Source organism: Thalassophryne amazonica, chromosome 8 (assembly GCF_902500255.1).
Source record: "Thalassophryne amazonica chromosome 8, fThaAma1.1, whole genome shotgun sequence".
Classification (NCBI taxonomy): domain Eukaryota; kingdom Metazoa; phylum Chordata; class Actinopteri; order Batrachoidiformes; family Batrachoididae; genus Thalassophryne; species Thalassophryne amazonica.
The window spans coordinates 100,813,383-100,832,280 of NC_047110.1; the positions used below are offsets into that span (position 1 = coordinate 100,813,383).

An 18,898-nucleotide genomic window follows, 5' to 3' on the forward strand; every position below is an offset into this window, starting at 1 on the left:
TTAGTGCACTCAAAACGGTGGTTATTTTGTAACTGCAATGAGATGGAGAGAGTTTCATATTGACATACCATAAAGTGTTTAACAGAAACTTAAGCAGTTGCAGATTGAGTAAATAGACTGTTTGTGAAGAGGAAATACCATTTCTACAGCAAAGTAAATAGGCCGAGTGAATACGAAAAGAATGGGACAGTCCTCAGAGAGAGTGGATTAGCAAAAAATCGTACACAAAAAAAAACAGGCCCACAATAAAGTCATGTGAGTCTCAAAGAATGATTGCAATTTCCTCCGCAAACTACACAACCCGGCCCGAGCGTTTATTTGTACACAATCGCTCACTTTAGAGAAGGTGGTGAAAGAAACGTCATTCAACTAACTATGAAAGCAGGAGAGCGGCACTGAACTCCCCCTACACACACACACACACACACACACACCGAAGACAACAAAACAAAAGCAAAACTGCAGCGCACCTCCGCTCGCAGCTCCTGGGAACCAAAAAAACAAAAAGCAAAGCATTCTCCAAGCAAACAACTGCCCAAAAATAGCCCCTTTTCTTTATCTCTCACTCTCTAAACAGGTTTGTTTGTAGCATCAAAATGATTATTACAGCTCAAGGTAGACGACGCGCAGCCTGTAATAAAGCCGCACTTAAACCATCTCCAGTAAAACAGAAATTAGTTTCCCACCAACAAACTAAGAGCTTCCCCCTGGTGGTGCTGATGCCCGCGCGCAGTTAGGCCGAGCTGTTGATCAAATGTTGCGTGAATGTTACAGTCAGTGCGCACGCAAACAAACAAAACCCAAACGGTCTCTGAGTGCACTTTGCTGGGAGGATAAAGTGCCGCTTTTCAGTGTTTCATGTTGCACCTTCAAAGCGGCGGTTCCTGAAGAGACACCTTTTGTTCAGTTTAAAGATAATTACAGGACCGTTTCCCTCTTAGACACGAGGACTTGTTCTAGAGATGGCGAGCCGAGAGGAGGGGACATGTCTGGTCACTCTGTCATTATTACCTCTGAGTGGTGATTATGATTAATTCAGCGAGGAACTGGCAGCTCTCCAGGATACTTTGCTTCATTTGTTTTTTAACAGCCCTCCTTACTCTTCTTCCTTTTCCTTTTTTTATTTATTTTTTTTGTTCAGGGGAGGTGGGAAGGTGCTCACTCCTTTGCCTGGGAGCTCGCCTGGACTTCTCCTCGGTCCTCTGCTTTTAGCACTGATGCTGCAGGGTGGAACGCTGCTGCAGACAAACGAGGGCTGACGGTGAGTTTAGCGGGCGCTGTAGCATAGCGGGTCTACACTTCCCATACTACTTATCTATATAGGAAGTCTGCATCCTCTGTGCAACCGTTAGGATCTCATCTTTTTATGCTTTACGTGCTTACACAGTTAATGTCCAGGACAATAATGAAGACCGTGTGCAGGGCTATTAGGGGCAAGGCACTCTGCTAATCACATAAGCCCTGAAGGCCAGATGTCACTCCTAGGATTACCAATTCCTGTGCCTGGACTTTACTCTAAAAATAATTTGAATGATGGGTTGCGTCACAGAGCAGCATCAACGCAGTGCGACTGCGAGCCTGATAGGATAATCACCATCAGCCACTGAGGGATGCAACAGACAGAGCTGGACGATTCTTTGTTTGGAAAAGTCCAGTATTTCTGGAAACATAATAACGGAAAAAAACAGACTGAGAATAACTACTCACTGGTGTCACTTATCTCTGTCACTCATTCACTCTTTATCAGTTAAAACACTGTGCTCAAAGAGTTCACTTGAACTACATGGTGCAATGAACCCGAGTCCACATATGTTGTTCTAAAGGGGGAAATATAGCTGACAAAAAATGCTTCAAAACCTCTAGGAAATCCGGTTTTGACTTGATTAAGAAATTCCATGTAGCTGTGTAGGCCTCAGTTTTAAAAGCTGTATACAGCCCTGTGTGGAACACAGATAAGTAATTCAATGAACCAAGAGTAAGAGGTCAAGTGGCTTGAATGTTATCTCATAGCAACATACATAGGAAACAATGAGACCAATTATATTCATTGGGAAAACTACTCCGGAGCTCATGAATCATTCTCCACCCAAAGTGAGGTTCAAATGTATTTATGATCTGGAGTCCAAATGGCCAAACACAGCCTTTTGTCAGAAACGACAACATGATAAAAGCCCTACTCGGACAGGAATACTTTTAAATGGGGAGGTGGAGGTGTGTAAGCTGACCAGTGGATGTCTGTAATATTTTGGCTGATTCAAACGGGATAAGAAATTACTGCATAAATGACCGAGATGGGAGTGGCTACTCCATACACAGATCTTGAGCAGTAAAGTCACTCCTCAAAACAAATACCCCAAAGCAGACTTCTCCTGTAACCCCAGGTAAAATAGCAGGATAGCTGAGCTACCAATATGCCAATACTGGTAGCTCAGCCAAGATGTGTTTGATTCTCATCACTCAAACTGTCTGAGTTCTTTGAAAAGATGCTTCATCTGCATCTTCTCAGTCCACCCAGCTCACCCTTGCATGGGGAAGTAACCTGCATCAGACTGGAATTTTGTCAAGAGACACTCAGAATCGAGTCGGTCACTCGGGAGGAGCTCGGAGTCGAGCTGCTGCTCCTCCACGTCGAAAGGAGCCAGCTGAGGCGGCTCGGGCATCTTTTCCGGATGCCCTCTGGACGCCTCGCCGGAGAGGTGTTTCGGGCACGTCCCATTTGGAGGAGGCCCCGGGGAAGACCCAGGACACGCCGGAGGGACTACGTCTCTCAGCTGGCTTGGGTACACCTCGGGGTTCCCCCGGGGGAGCTGGGAGAGGTGTGTGTGGATCGGGAGGTCTGGGCGGCTTTGCTTGAGCTGCTGCCCCTGCGACCCAACTCCGGACAAAGCGGAAGAAAATGGATGGATGGATGGACACTCAGAATCTTCATGCAACTGAATCCAGGGATAAGCACCAGCACCAAGGGGCCTCAGGGCCAAGACTTAATTGTGCCTTTTGCTTTTTTTTTATTTCTGTGTTCTCAGCTCTGTGACAGAATAAATTAATCTTGGCAGATGGAGATTTTAGGAGAAAATGATCATTTGAGGGCATGTCTACATTTATTCATGGAATATATCATCTTGTACATGCACACTTCCATAATGAGGAGAATCATACTTACACACAACTTTATAGTGCCAAGGGCACAGTGGATTACCGACTCAATTAAATCCCAAGGCAAAACGGCCATTTTCGGCATAAAAATGGCTGCCATTTCCAAACGGACAAATCCACGCAAATAATTTTGGGACGGGAACAATGTCAGTGACCAATATTGTGCTCTTGTTAAGTTAAAAGAAAACTTATCGGACAGTTTTTGAGAACACTGGGTCTAAATACCCAAATTGGCTGTTTTTGGCATAAAAATGTCCGCCATTTCCAAACGAACTAATCTACGAATATGATTTTTAGATGGGAACAATGTCAATGACCCAAATTATGCTTTTGCCAAATTAGAAAAAAGTTATCAGTTTTTGAGATATCACAATAAATGGACGCCAATGACGCCGCACCACGATAAAGGGTTAGCGGCCTGTCGGCCAGTAACCCTATGATGTGAATGCACATTTCTACTTTTGTGATTCTCCACAGAGTTTTATAGATAAGGCCTCTGAGGTTTTCCACAAACCTGACTGACCACCACCATCCACTATGAAACTCAAAATTTCCTCATCGTACACCCTTTCCTGTGGGTTGATTTTTCAGTGACTGTTGACGCTCACAACCACGCTGCAACAGGTACTCTAATAGCTGCGTGTGAATAGTATAACCTCTATGGATTGTTTTACAGAAGGTAAATGTCAACAGAAGCTTTACTGACATGGGAGTACACAGTCCAGAAAAATGGGTGAAATGGAGCATTCGAATGGCACTGAAATCACTAATAAATGCTGGTAAGAATTTTGTTACCCCACCTCACCATATGTATCGAATCCCAACTAAATACGACTCAAGACAATCTCTTGAACATGTTTTGTTGAAGTTGAATTTCTGACGCCAATGCCAGCCAGAAAATAACAAATCCCCGTTACTGAAGCTTGACATTGTTGGAATGCCTTCAGTTCATAGCTTAATGAACTCTGGTGTGCTGCACACGGGTATTAAACATGCCAGAAAGGCCTTTTCCGCTGTTTAGAGACAGCTTGCTGAAATGGTAACTGTCAGTGTTTTCAAGATCACTTCTCTGTCGGGGTCGCAACCCTCCTTTTGGGAGGATCGGGGTCTCTCTCGGGGTGCGGAACAGAAAGGGAGGGGCTGTGAGTGGTCCTCACATTCTCCTCTGTGACCTGCGTCTGTTTGCTCTCTTTTATTAAACTCGTCGTTTATACTCCCCTGACAGCAGGATGGCAAGTATTGATGAGGAAGAAGTCTTTAGATCCCAACAAAACCACTTCATAGGCCTTTGAGATGAAAATTATCATGTGATAGCAAATCTATGCCTGTTTGCAAGAACTCTCACATATAACTACTTTTATTATATGGCTACGATAGTACGCACACTCTGATTGGCTGATTTCCAGTCTGAGATTTTCCCTTCTTAGATTGATACTATGACAATTGGTCTGGATCATGTATCAGATTTGCGACCTTGTTTACAATTTTCACAGTGCAAAATTTGACATTTTCCTTCGCTAAAGAAGAAATTTAAAAGCGAAATTAAAAAGCGAACAAAAAATTTATGAGTGACAAAGAGGACCATTCTCTGAGGGAATTTTTTACACTGACGAGTTTGAACTGGAGGAATTAACAGCAAATGAGCTCAAAGTGGACGTGCAAAATGAAGAACAAGAAGATGAAAACACAACTCCAAACAGTCAAGAAGAGATTGAAAACTTGTTACAAACCAGAAATCTTAAAAAACACGATTGGAAAAACCAAGCCAAACATGAACATACTCCATAAGTACGTATTAAATTTGTATGTATGGGAAAATATCAGACCTCTGTATTTTTTTGTCAAGACCTCAATCTGATATTTCCCGTACAGACCTTGCACTCGGCTAATAATTCTTTAGTACTGGTCAAAAATGACAACTGATAACCTTCATATTAAGCACATAATATTATTAGAGTGACTATATTTTGACTACCGAAAAACCCGAAATACTCGAAGTTTACACAAAGATGCCTTATAATTTCAATACATTTAATGTATGCTTCCACTGTATTGACAGAAAATTGTTATATTACAAAATACTATCTATAACCAAAGACAAAAATTCAGATAGGCTTCTCAGAGAAACCAGGACATGTCCTGGGAAAAAAGGATGTTTGGTCACCTTAATATTATTATTTTACTTGGCAAATGATGCACATTCAAACATACAGTATTATGCAACCTCACAATGTTTTTCTATTCTTGTAATTATTCCATAAATTTTCATTGGTTTCTGTTTGAATTTTCTATTCCAAGGTCTGACTGACCTTGAACCTTGAACTTACACCCGGCGCAAAGCAGCAAGCAGCACAGTGCAAGCGTTATTGCTAGTTTTCAACCACCCCAATTGCTGATTTCACACCCAGCACCCACACCATGTAAATAGCAGCTGTGCTCGAACTCATCTGTGCATCGCGGACATGTTGGTCTTAAAACGAGGCGTGGTCAGGTGTACTTTCGCTGCATCTGCTATTTCTATGGTGGACTATTCAGCTACTTCTCGTATCAGTAGTCTAGGAGATGGGAAGGTTTATTACTGTGTCAAGGTGCAAACGTTTTGACCTCATAATAAGATGACCACTATCCCAACATGGAAGAAAACCCATTTCTTGATGGTCGCAGGCTATGCGAACCATGAAAAATTTAGACTTTTTGCCATTTTTTGGGAGGTGATAAACTGAGTCAACCTACTACATGGCTGTTGCACTCAGTGATGTGAAATAAAGACATACATGTAGGAAACATTATTACAAAGCCACCCATATGCATTATGTGTATGAAATGTGGAGTTTGCATAAGAATATACGGCATGAAAGCTGGAATATCTCTGTATTTATGGCAAATTTATATGTAATTATTAAAACACATTAAGGATTCTTATTGCATTTATCACATGAACCCACTATGTCCATGCAAAGCAAACTCAGCTCTCAGAGTCTGAGTCAGACTCATCAGAAAAGGAGTGCAGGTAACATCATCTTCCTCTTCCTCATCCTCTGCTGTGTGCTCAGGCAGGCGTGAGCAGATTTGTTGAAGAACCTGTGGCCCCATGAACCACTTTGGTGTGTACTTGCCATCTACTACAGTCCAGCCATGGTTCTCTGGATTCACACAAGTGGTTTTCTGCAGACTGATCTCTTGTACATGCTCACAACCAGATTGGTTTGTTTCATTTTATCCAGCAGAACACTGTGGCAAGGAGGCAGGATCTTGGATCGACTCCAAGGACCTGTGTGAACTTTGACAACATCAGGGAGTACGGTCGGGTTTTGCCTTTTCAATAAAAGGCAGAGTATAATCACAACCACTGAACACATGCAGGCCAGCTGTGGCCTTACAAAGGGCAGGACCAAGAGTGGCCAGGGAGGAGACATCAATGTAGTGCCTGTGTTCTTGCTACTGATACCAATGTCTAGTAGATCTAGGCATCAAAGCTGGCAGCATGCAGGAGGAGAATGACAATATTGTCTGTGTCATTGCAACGTATGACAATGCTGCTGACTGGATTTCTCTCTGCAATGTGCTTGACGTGCTAAGCTATCCTGGTGTACACAGAATATGTACACTGCCTTTCCATATGCAGTTGGAAAGTATCGGGAGCTATCAGATCTCTGTGTCAACCTAGTTGATCACATCTTGGTCAGGCTTGGAGCTGTTGTAGGTTCAAGTGATAACCACCTAAATAGCTGAAAAACTATTTGTGATTCACAAACATACTTACCCTTGTTTAAAAAGCTATGAATATGGTGCTACTTTTTAATGCAATAAGAATTCTTACAGAGATATGATGGAAAATCCTCAACTTTTTGCAGAATTCCAGCTTTCATGCCTTATATTGTTACGCAAAACTCCACATTTCATACACATAATGCATATGAGTGGCTTTGTAATAATGTTCCTACATGTATGTCTTTATTTCAGGTCACTGAGTGCAACGGCCATGTAGTTTGAGTGACAACCAGGTCGGAAAGTTGACTCAGTTTATCACATCCCAGAAAGTGACAAAAAGTCTCAATTTTCATGGTTTGCATAGCCTGCGACCATCAAGAAATGGGTTTTCTTCCATGTTGGGATAGTGGTCATCTTATTATGAGGTCAAAACGTTTGCACCTTGACACATTAATAAAATCTTCCCATCTCCTACACTACAGTGGTTTTGCGATGCTTGTACACACAGGGATGACTGTTATTACTCATATTCATCCTCATCACTCATCACATGAAAACAAATCAGATTTTTTTAAGAAGTTAGGAGACTCCAAAGAGATCTAGTACCAAAGACGTTTATTTTTGGTACTAGATCTGTTTGGAGGATCCTTGGGTACCACCGCAATGATTTTGTGTCAAGGAGACTGATATCAGGAATAACACTTGCCTAGTGAGGGAATGTCAGCAACAACATTTTGGTCATGATCCAGCACGAAAGTGCCTCAATGTTGAGGACCCCGGCAACTGGAGAAAACCAAGTGGATGACAAAGTTTCTCCAAGCTACAGTAGACTGCAGAGGTGGCAATTGGCAAGTCTTAAGTCCCAAGTCTCAAGTCAGCTTGCAAACAACTAGTGGTCATTATGACTTGAGACTTGACTTGGGACTTGACTTGAGCCTTGTGACTTGCCAATTCATGACTTGAGAGTGACTTGCTGGTGACTTCGTCCCACCTCTGGTAGATAGGTGGGACAAAGTCACTGTCAAGTCTCAAGTCATGAATCGGCAAGTCTCAAGTCAGCTTGCAAACAATTGGTGGTCATTATGACTTGAGACTTGTGACTTGCCAATTCATGACTTGAGAGTGACTTGCTGGTGACTTCGTTCCACCTCTGGTAGATAGGTGGTTACTTTTGAGGGTTGAGAATGGACCATCCAGGACCCAATGTGGTTTCCACAGTGTGGTTGATGTGATGACACACGGCACCAAAAATTTGCATGACATTGAAAGAAAATTATATTATAAGGCCAATTCCACTTTTCTTTTACTGAAATGAATACACGGCAACTTCATCAATTATTTATATTACAAATATGTAACCCCACCATTTTTTTTGTTGTTGTTCTGTTGCAGTTTCAACATTTCACCAAAATGTATTGGAAAGTACCAAAAAATGAGTAAATAAATGATGAAACTGTTTCAGTAAAGTCACTTAGAAGTTCATTTATTTTCTGCCATAATAATCCCGGAAAGCTCATTGAAATCCTGTAGGCACTGAAACAAATATATCAGTCAACCTGCAGAGAGCAGCTGCTCTGTACCTACTCAGCACCAACGCAGGCTGAGTGGATAGACGTTGCACCAAGACGCCGGCTATTACCTCCAAAACTATCTGAATAACTGACAGCAGTCTGGTCTGTCTGACGGATGTCTGCTGGTCTGAATATAACTGGACTACTTCCTGATGCCCAGCAGTAACCGGGAACCTGGTTCTGATGATCCTCTGATGACTGGCATGGGAGGAGTGGGAGACTAAAGTAATGACTTCAGTCTGTCTAGACAAAGCATTACTTCACCCTTTGCTCTGTTTTAGGTGGAATCCTCCTGGGCCTACACCCCTTAGTGAACACCTGAACTGTAAAACTCATTTATCAGTAGTGATGTTACTTTGGCGAGCTGGTAGAGAGGCACGGGGACACAGAGAGCTGTGCAGAGGAACGTATTGTGCAGATGGAGCAGTCGTGTTTTGTGTTCCTGCCTCCTGCCTCAGTCTTAGAACACCACAGACACACTCTCACACCCACCAGCATTATTGACCATCCTGTCTGCTTTGTAGCTCTCTCATCCCCACTTATTTATAGAAGAAGGCACCAGACAAGCTAAGGGACAGGCGCTGTCATTAGGGCTGGATCAACGTGGTACAAAATTACTGGCACAGACAGTAACAATAACAGTATGCATTATGACATTCTTCACTTTTCTTAAAATTTCAATATAAATGCTTATGAAAAGGGTAACTATGGAAACTGCATGGAAACTCTTAATTGTATTACTGGGATGCATTTTAAAAACACGTATTGCGCAAAACATCAGTAAATAGAAATATAACGCAATGCTAAATACCATCGGCCGTATGAGCATTGTGTTCTTTATCATTTTCAGTTGTTTAAATTCATTAAGATCCTATTGTAACATGTTCAATAAAGCCCCTTTATCAATCAATCACACATCCACTAACGTCCATGAATTGTTATGTAAATCGGTTCAGAGGTGTTATTAGGTTCCAAAAACAGCGTTTCCAGTTTTAGAAGTGTTTATTTCTCTCTAGCTTTTACATAATATACAAGAAGAGGTTATATTTTACACACAAACGAAACAGAGTTTCTACCTAGCTAGCAGCATGTGACGTCACCACGCTAACGTCTGCTGAATGTAAATCCTTCCAGAGGTGTTATCAGGTTACAAATACAGCATAATCAGTTTTAGAAGTGTTTATTTCTCGCTAGCTTTACATATATATGAGAAAGGTATTGTTTCTAACCAAAATTAAGCAAGGTTAACAGCTAGCGACATCAGGAAGTGAAGTCCCCACGCTAATGTCCGCGAGATCATGCCATAAAATTAGGTACAGAATGCAACTTTTTAAACTTCTTAAAATACCTCTTACAATAGGTCAAAGTAGCCATCTTTGAACTTGTCCAAGGTCTGTGTCCCAAGAATGTTCCCTGTGAACTTGAAGACTATGGCAGTAATAGAACTGGACTTATGCTGTACACAGACAGACGGTGTGGACCAGAAAGACAGACAGAAAGGACACCAGGTCTTCGCAACACCTGATGGCCATATGTTGGCCTCGGGTAAAAATAGTGCAACCTGCGATAAATAGTCAAGTTTTTTTCTAGAGCCCGACTGCTGTATCGTCATTACTGCCATTATTTTGTTGAGATAAATCTTTTATTTTACTGAATAAAGATACAGAAAAACACCTGCCTGGGTGTTACGCAGTTTGTCCAGTAGGGGTGCACCTACAGTATTGTTTACAATGCTGTCAAGCATGGCTGGGACCCTGATTACCCCATGGTCACATTAACTAAGATGTAGACAAGTGACCAGCTGACAATTAATTTCAACCAGAGCAGACATTTTATAGAGTCAAAGGACAGTTGTCACTAAGCCGCCAACTAGGTGGGGCCAAAAGATGAGAAAGTGTACGAGGTCTGTCCATAAAGTATCGTACCTTTTTATTTTTTTCAAAAACTAAATGGATTCATTCATATGTTTTTACGTCAGACATGCTTGAACCCTCTGTGCGCATGTGTGAGTTTTTCCACGCCTGTCGGTGACGTCATTCGCCTGTGAGCACGCCTTGTGGAAGGAGTGGTCCCGCCCCCTCGTCGGATTTTCATTGTCTGGAAATGGCGGAATGAAAAGGACTTTTTTTCCATCAGAATTTTTCACAAGCTGTTAGAGACTGGCACCTAGAAACCATTCGAAAAATGTATCTGGCTTTCGGTGAAAATTTCACGGGCTTCACAGAGAATAAGGACTTTAACTACAGCTTTAAGGACCTCTTTAAGGACGGTCGGTGCGCCGCGCTGCGAGCTGCGACGATGCGGCACAAACCACTGGATCATTTCTAAGCTGATGGCTCTGTGGATACGTAGACCGTCGTGTGCTCTTTCTCTGGTTTTCACAAGACCTGGACATCAGCCATTTTCCGGCAGATTTCACTTTTAACAAGAGATTTTGTCATGGAAAGCCGCGCGAAGGCTTCGTGCGTCACGACCGATTCGCTGATGAAGCGAGACAAAGGAACACCTCCTCCGTTCGGAGTGTTAGAGGACAAGTTGGGGACATGTCCAGCTCTCCACAAGTTCTTTTATACTCACTCGACTGGTAAGCACTGAAAGCCGAGATAGACATGACACGAGGGGGCGGGACCACTCCTTCCACAAGGTGTGCTCACAGGCGAATGACGTCACCGACAAGCGTGGAAAAACTCACGCATGCGCACGAGGTTCAAGCATGTCTGACGTAAAAACATATGAATGAAATCCATATAGTTTTTGAAAAAAATTAAAAGGTACGATACTTTACGGACAGACCTCGTATAAGTCACTTCATAATATAACTTGTGGAGAGCTGGACATGTCCTCTAACACTCCGAAACGGAGGTGTTCCTTTGTCTCGCTTCCAAAGCGAATCGGTCTTTACGCGCGAAGCCTCCGGCGCGGCTTTCCATGACAAAATCTCTTGTTAAAGTGAAATCTGCCGGAAAATGGCTGATGTCCAGGTCTTGTGATAACCAGAGAAAGAGCACACGACGGTCTCGTATCCACAGAGCCATCAGCTTAGAAATGATCCAGTGGTTTGTGCCGCATCGTCGCAGCTCGCAGCGCGGCGCACCGACCGTCCTTAAAGGGGTCCTTAAAGCAGTAGTTAAAGTCCTTATTCTCTGTGAAGCCCGTAAAATTTTCACTGAAAGCCAGATAAATTTTTCGAATGGTTTCTAGGTGCCAGTCTCTAACAGCTTCTGAAAAAATTCTGATGGAAAAAAAGTCCTTTTCATTCCGCCATTTCCAGACAATGAAAATCCGACGAGGGGGCGGGACCACTCCTTCCACAAGGCGTGCTCACAGGCGAATGACGTCACCGACAGGCGTGGAAAAACTTGCATGCGCACAAGGGTTCAAGCATGTCTGACGTAAAAACATATGAATGAAATCCATATAGTTTTTTAAAAAAAGAAAAAGGACCGTTAATGTATGGACAGACCACGTATTTCATGTAAATGCTGAGTGACACAATGCAGCGACTGCCAATCCAAGTGAAGGCAGTGCAACATGTTGTTGTTATTTATGGTAAAATTACGAGGTCTATTAGAAAAGTATCCTACCTTTTTATTTTTTAAAAAAACTATATGGATTTGATTCATATGTTTTTACGTCAGCCAAGCTTGACCCTTCGTGCGCATGCGTGAGTTTTTTCACGCCTGTCGGTGACGTCATTCGCCTGTGAGGACGCCTTGTGGGAGGAGTGGTCCAGCCCCCTCGTTGGATTTTCATTGTCTGAGAAGTTGCTGAGAGACTGGCGCTGTGCTTCATCAAAATTTTTTCCAAAACTGTGAGGCACATCCGAGTGGATACCATTCGACAAATTAAGCTGGTTTTTGGTGAAAATTTTAACGGCTGATGAGAGATTTTGGATTGTTTCTATCACTGTAAGGACTTCCCACGGATCGCGTCATCGCGCAGCGCTCCGAGGCGACGTCGTCATCCTGTTTCAAGCTGAAAACCTCCAAATTTAAGCCTCTGTTGACTCAGGACTCGTGAGAGAACAGAGAACTTTCAGAAGAGGTCGGAATCAGCAGTTTATCCGGACATTCCACTGTAAAAGGAGATTTTTTTAATGAAAGACGTGCGGACGGATTGGCGCGTTGGCTCACAGCCGGTGCAGCGCGCCCGCCACAGGAAAAACACCTCCGTGTTGATAACCATTTGTAAAATCCAGGCAGCTTTTGGTGGCTTTCAGTTGAGTGAGTATCAGAGAAATTGTTTAACAGCAGGGCATGTTCCAACTTGTCCTTAAGGCTTCCAACGGAGGTGTTTGTCCTGTGGCGGGTGCGCTGCGCCAGCTGCGAGCCGACACGCCAATCCGTCCACACACCTTTCATTAAAAAAATCTCCTTTAACAGTGGAATGTCCGGATAAACTGCTGATTCCGACCTCTTCTGAAAGTTCTCTGTTCTCTCACAATGTCCTGGGTCAACAGAGGCTTAAATTTGGAGGTTTTCAGCTTGAAACAGGATGATGACGTCGCCTTGGAGCGCTGCGCGACGTCCCGCTCTGTGGGAAGTCCTTACAGCGATAGAAACAATCCAAAATCTCTCATCAGCCGTTAAAACTTTCACCGAAAACCAGCCTAATTTGTCGAATGGTGTCCACTCGGATGTGCCTCACAGTTTTGGAAAAGATTTTGATGAAGCACAGCGCCAGTCTCTCAGCAACTTCTCAGACAAAGGAATTCCGACGAGGGGGCTGGACCACTCCTCCCACAAGGCGTGCTCACAGGCGAATGACGTCACCGACAGGCATGAAAAAACTCTTGCATGCCCACGAGGGTTCAAGCTTGGCTGATGTAATCACACGTGATTCAAATCCATATGGTTTTTTAAAACAATAATAAGGTTGGATACTTTCCTAATAGACCTCATATACTAAAGTTGTAAACCATCAAGCCTCAATACATTTGCTTTTGGTTTGATAACAAAATATCAAATATATATTGGTACTGTAAATTTTTGCTCCCTAATATCAGTATCCCCCCCATCCCCCCCCAAAAAATCCATCTCAGTCAGGGTCTACTCTTTTCCAACCAAAACACACAAAGCACCATGTATACAAAATCACAACATAAAAAGCATGTGCTGGAATTAGTAAATAACGTTTCATCTCTCTGATTCTCTGCTTTGCTGAAGTGCATCTTTTTCCCCATTCATACTCAAGCTTTCTCATCACTGCACCAGCACCCCCATCTCTCTCTCTCACACACACACACACACACACACACACACACACACACACACACACACACACACACACACACACACACACACACACACACACACACACACACACACACACACACACACACACACACACACACACACACACTCATAACCCAGAGATACACGTAAAGAGTAGTGGAGTGGATTTAGAGAAAAGCAGTGAAATTTGCTCCTCTAGTGGACATCTTACAGACCAGGGTGTGGGTTAAAAAACACCACGTGCTGCTCTCTTGTTTTCCTGACAATTCATTAATGCAGACTGATGACAACAAAGTCTGAGCTACTGGTTGGCAAGATATAATCAAAATCTACATGACAGGGATACTCCTACTGTGTACTTTCTTTCCTATTTCTACTATTCACCACTAACTGTCATTCAGATGTCTTCTCTGTCAGCCTTTGTGCTCACAGTATTGGACCAGATGGTAGTTGCCATCTTGGACCCAAGGCGGTTCTGTGGTGTGGTGGCACCAGTACATGCTCCCAGACCTGACCTGACCTATAAGACCAGCTGGAACTGACTCACTAATCTCGCTCCGACTCTGAATACTGAATATGAATATATAATGTAACATGAATATTCTGACAAAAGGCTAAAAATATTGGACAGGCTAAAAAGGCAAACCCATAAATAAGCAACATGCCAGCTGTAAATGTAGAAGCAAACACCCAAACATCACTCGTGCACTGGTACAAATGTTCAGTACTAGTACCAGTGCACATGCACTGTAATAACAAATCACACACATTATTTGGCAAATAAGCACAGGAACACCATGTCAGATTTTGGAGCGTACACATTCACCACCTCATAGAATACATCAAGGTTAAAAAAAAGTACATATGGTAATTAAAGGTACACTTTACTGTCTGTTACAGAAATATTGGACAATATCAAATTTTGCCATAAAATACTGGGACTTGAACATGAGCCCAAATTGCACATTTTTATCTTAATTTTGAAGGTATTTATATCTAAATCACTTGACCAGTGTTGGAATGACAGTACTTTCAGTCAGTGACAGCCTGGAACCCACAGACTTTCCCAGTGACGCCCTGTTTCGCCTCCACTCTTCATGTCTTTCATTCCTGCTTGACTTTGCTCAGTTTTGATTTTTGAAAAATGAAACACTAAATTCAGTTCAGGTGATTAACATTCCACGTTTACCTTTACTGTGGAGCACTGCTGACAATGTTTCGAACCGTGCTCACAAAATTTATGAGCATTTATCACGCGGTTTAAATTTCTAAATGACTGATGGAAATGAAGTCCAAGGCATATTCATTGACTTGGAAATGTTCCTGAAGCCATCCTTTGACTTGTCTCAAGAAAACTGGCTGTAAAAGTGAAGATTTAATTGTTATATTTACAATAAATTGCACCTTTCCCTGGAATGCGTTGTAAGTTATGGTAAGAAATTAAATTAATTTAACGACACACACACAAAAAAAATATCTTGGGTTGATAGTGTTTGCAATGAAATACCTAGAAGTCAAAGTAAATGTAAGGATCACTGCAGGTTTTTTTACTGCCATTTTCCATATCATCCAAACTTTGTGCTTGTGAATGAAATAAAAGAATCCATGAAACAGCTCAGTATCCAGATGTTTAACTCTAAGAAATAAAAAGGAGGGCCACAAGCAAAAATTGACACAACTCCTGCATCATCCACTAAATGAGGCAGTAAAATATCTTGCATATGTAAATGACATGCATTTATATAGCACTTTTCCATCTGAATTAGATGCTCAAAGCGCTTTAAATTAATGCCTCACATTCACCCCAATGTGAGGGTGCTGCCATATAAGGTGCTCACTACACACTGGATGCAACTGGGAGATTTAGGACCTTGCCCAAGGGCTCTTTGTGATTTTCCAGTCAGGCTGGGATTTGAACCGAGTACGAAAACTCTGCCAACAATCATACGAACAGACACAGTGATCACACCTCCTTGGTGGAGGAAAGACACCATATGAGTCTGGGAGCACCACATGCTCACGTGTGCTCCCATGCACATAAGTCTAGAGTAAAGCATGTATGTATGTAAATGGCACTCTGAGTGCCAAGGACCAGGATTACCTGGTTCCAGCTCCCTTGTGTAGCTTGTGCCAAGAGGAAATGAAGGGATGATCTTTCCACTGTTCCCTCCTCCACAAAACAAATAGAACATTTTATAGTCTGTTTGCTGACCTGCAGCCCAGCAGCAACAATAACACAGGATACTACCGGTGTTTAAAATCTGCTCCTTAAACCGACATAACAGCACCGCTCTGCTGCTGCTGCTGCACGTCCAATCCAGCAATCTTTGCATGTACTTATATTTAGGATGATGATAAGGAAGAAACGCTTTTCGATTGCCAAAAAAAAAAAAAAAAAAAAAGCAGCCGGGATTATTTCAAGATTTCAATCGTCTCATTACAACATGTTTGAAACAATCCAGCTCTCAGCTCTTCTGCGTTCTTCAGCTGACAGGAAGCAATAAACTCGACTGGAGAACATCTGAAATGCACAGATCCAAATACAAACGGAGGAATTTGTTAACATGTACATTAACGCACAGAACCTGCTCTGTGCACACTTGCAGAGCTGCCACCTGTTTTGCGAGTGTATGGTGTGCGCACTGTTCTTCCCTCAGCCCTGTGCACAAGGCCCGAGCCTCAAACAAAGCTGTTCTCTGTGTGCACACGGCCACAGTTTGATTCCTCGCACAGCTCCTCCAAAACTACCTCCACCAAAACCCAAACACACCGTGTGCTACGGGCAAAAAAAGAGAAGACTTTGTAAGAAATACCAGGAGAAGAGAGATCTTTCCCAGAGAGTCATCTGGTTCTAATGCTGGGCCCGCTGGTGTGGATTACAGGCACATATTACAGGAGAACTCAGCCTGACCCCTCATCTCCATCCTGGGGGAAATGGGAGCCAGCCGTGGCGAAGGGGGTCGAGGGTCCAGCGGATTGGCGGGTATAGGAGTGAACAGGAGCCTGTGACCGTGCTGCCGTCACACGATTAGTGCACACAGCTGAAGGAGAATTTTTAGTTTGTTTGTTTGTTTGTTTTAATGATTATTAGGAGTTAATGGTGCATCAGTGAGCTGTGCTCTGCTGAAAATGCGCGACTTGCTCTCATTTGATTTCAAAGTGAATTAATGGAGCAGATAATCGTGCACTTGGTGATACAGGTACCAAATTTGTTTTGGTGATTCTCATATTACTTAGAATATCTGGTTGATTGACCACATGAAAATCCAAGCTCAAAAATCTATTTTTTTTCAATGGAAATACTCCTATTTCTTCAATTAGAAAGATATGGATCTTAAACCTCATTGTTATATTTTATTTGGTATGTATGGTATTGATTTTGTTTTATTTTGCTTGTGTGCTCAATTTGAATAAAGTATATCACATTTAGTTTAAATGGTTTCCACCCAACACATGTTTTGAAAGTGTTAATCTCTTGAAACTGAATGTTGGCATATTAAAAGGGGTTTAGTGTTGAATATATTGTGGTTATTTTTAATATCTGCATGGTCAACATGGTCAAATGGTAATTTATGCTCAAAGAGTGTCATGTTATGTTTGGACATGAAAAATTAAATTGGTCAGGCCTGGCAATCTACAACTTGACACCAAGACCACATAAATCAAATAATAATGGAATTTTAGTAAAAAAAAAATCTTTTTGGGGTTGATGTGGTGTTCCATCTTGAAAATAGATCCCATGTATTTCACTGGATGATGGTGTTAAACAGATCCAATATGTGCCATGAATATTACATAAATCAACCAAGTAGGAAGATTTCTATGCACAACCAGACCTGACCAGACCTTGGGAACCATCATACCAAATTTAGAATAGAATAGAATAAACTTTATTATCTATCCCAAAAAGGTCACATAAATTCTTCTTCAACAGGCTCAATAAACACACATTAAATACTCACACAAAAATGCACTGTATGCTGTTAATAAAAAAATCTCACATACAAAATGCACAGTTGGCAACACAAGGGTCTATCTGGTCTTACTGAGGTATTTGGTGATTGTATCAGCACTTGCATGATTCCACTGTAAACTTGATGTTATCTGATCCGCGAATTTTATGCTTTGAACACGCCAGCAGAGTGCTGAGTCTTTACGGCATCAAAATCTCTGTGATGTCATATACGAGGTCTGTAAATAAAGTATAGGTCCTTTTTATTTTTTTCAAAAACTATATGGATTTCATTCATATGTTTTTACGTCAGACATGCTTGAACCCTCGTGCGCATGCGTGAGTTTTTCCACGCCTGTCGGTGACGTCATTCGCCTGTGAGCACTTGTGGGAGGAGTCGTCCAGCCCCTCGTCGGAATTCCTTTGTCTGAGAAGTTGCTGAGAGACTGGCGCTTTGTTTGATCAAAATTTTTTCTAAACCTGTGAGACACATCAAAGTGGACACGGTTCGAAAAATTAAGCTGGTTTTCGGTGAAAATTTTAACGGCTGATGAGAGATTTTGAGGTGATACTGTCGCTTTAAGGACTTCCCACGGAGCGAGACGTCGCGCAGCACTCTCAGGCGCCATCATCAGCCTGTTTCAAGCTGAAAACCTCCACATTTCAGGCTCTATTGATCCAGGACGTCGTGAGAGAACAGAGAACTTTCAGAAGAAGTCGGTTTCAGCATTTTATCCGGATATTCCACTGTTAAAGGAGATTTTTTTAATGAAAGACGTGCGGGCCGATTGCAGCGTCGGCTCGCAGCCGCCGCGACGCTCCGCCACAGGAAAAACCCCTCTGTTGGAAGCCTTAAGGACAAGTTGGAACATGTCCAGCTGTTAAACAATTTCTCATATACTCACTCCACTGAAAGCCATCAAAAGCCGCCTGGATTTTACAAATGGTTATCAACACGGAGGTGTTTTTCCTGTGCCGCCGCACCACGCCGGCTGCGTCCCGACGCGCGGACCCATCCGCACGTCTTTCATTAAAAAAATCTCCTTTAACAGTGGAATATCCCGATAAAATGCTGAAACCGACTTCTTCTGAAACTCGAGGGTTCAAGCATGTCTGACGTAAAAACATATGAATGAAATCCATATAGTTTTTGAAAAAATAAAAAGGACCTATACTTTATTGACAGCCCTCGTACAGTCAGGTTCATAAGTATTCGATCAGTAAAGTTCTTTCTTGTTTGTTTCTCACAATAGAGCTGACATGAAACACTCAAGATG

General features: G+C 42.4%; 1 protein-coding gene across 4 annotated transcripts in view; it reads right to left on the reverse strand.

Moving 5' to 3' along the window:
- Positions 1–18,898, reverse strand: part of hipk2 (homeodomain interacting protein kinase 2) — a 235,089-nt gene that overhangs the window by 165,252 nt on the left and 50,939 nt on the right. The window lies entirely within an intron of this gene.